We start from the raw sequence: 1,668 nt of genomic DNA on the forward strand, positions 1-1,668 counted from the left end.
GTGGGATGAGCTTATGAGGGGGGTTGACGATGAAGGGGGAAGGGGAAGGTGGATGTAAGAGAGGGGGAAGGTGGGTATGGGAGAGGGGAGAAAGAGAGGAAGAGAAAGAGAGTGAGAGAGAAGAGAGTGAGAGAGAGGGAAAGAGAGAAGAGAGTGAGAGAGAGAGTAAGAGAGAGTAAGAGAGTAAGGGTGAGAGAGTAAGAGAGTAAGAGTGTAGAGAATAAGAGTGAGAGAGGGGAGAGTAAGAGAGAAGAGAGTGAGAGAGAGTAAGAGAGAGGAGAGAAAGAGTAGGGGTGAAGAGAAGTGGGAGTGAAGAGAAGTAGGAAGAGAAGTAGGAGTATATATATGTATATATATATATATATATATATAGTTGTGGTTTGTAAATTATACTTGCAAACTCAATAATACTAGAAATAAATTAAAGACAAACGAAATATATTTCGTGTAATAAATATTTCATATATAATTTATTAGTTACAGAATGCAGGTTATTATTGCATATTGCGGTTCCTTAAAGAGAGAGGAAGCTTGCCACTTGTGATGTTTTATTTTGTTGCGTTAACGAGCGGAATTTAATTTGCTAATAGTAAAGTGTTAATGATACGAATTATGGAACGCTAATGATACTTGCGTTGTTCACTATAAATCTTTGTAAAAACAGAGAATAACGGTTCTAACGAATATTGACGCCTTGATATCACCCGCCTATCCAACATCCGCCTTAGAATATCAGCCATTACGGTGCACTCCGAACACTCGCATTACAGGAGTCTTGTCACGATACCCGCCTCAAGAACAATGTATAACCACAATATCAGAAAGCAGATATATCATTCTACATTTTGAATGTATAACATATATTTTCAGGATGAGATTTCAGGTTGTATATAGTTAAATGTGTATTTATTTAATTTCAGGTCGTGTGGGTGTACACGAAAGCTCTTGTCTCTGTTTACTTAGCTATTTACGTGTCTCTATATAGAACCAAGAGGAACTTCATGTTTATTTCATTTGATTTCAATATGTTCAAGGATCAGCAGATCACTATTACATGCATGCATGTTTATGTATTTATACGTGCTTGTGTTTCTAGCTCATATATACACATCCGTGTGCATCTGTGTGTGTTTCTGTAGTGTGCCTGTGCAGCTGGTTGTATATATATGTACCCAGACATGTATTTCTAAACATTCATACGAAGAGTGATATATATGTATATATATATATATATATATATATATATATATATATATGTGCGAGGTCTGATCGAAAAATATTGTGACTGTTGATATGGTAACGGAGCTGAAGTACGCAGAATGAAGCCGCTTGGCACAGATTGTTCTTGAACTCTGTCGGAAATGCACACTAAGTCATAACGTTCACATTTACTTCTGTTATTCATATCAGCGCGTGGAAGTAAAGTGTGCCGAGTGTGGCCGTTTGAAAAGGAAGATTGGGTTTCAAATGCATAGGATCTCCCTGATTGTGTCGAGGAAGACGAAAGCGTTTTGGAAACGACCATAACAAGTGACGAATCATGGGTCTTCGGCTATGACCCCGAGACAAATGCTCAGACTTCTCAGTCGAAGATCCTTACATAATTACACACACACACACACACACACACACACACACACACACACACATGTATGTATTATATATATA

This window comes from Octopus bimaculoides, chromosome 17 (genome assembly GCF_001194135.2).
Source record: "Octopus bimaculoides isolate UCB-OBI-ISO-001 chromosome 17, ASM119413v2, whole genome shotgun sequence".
Taxonomy (NCBI): Eukaryota; Metazoa; Mollusca; class Cephalopoda; order Octopoda; family Octopodidae; genus Octopus; species Octopus bimaculoides.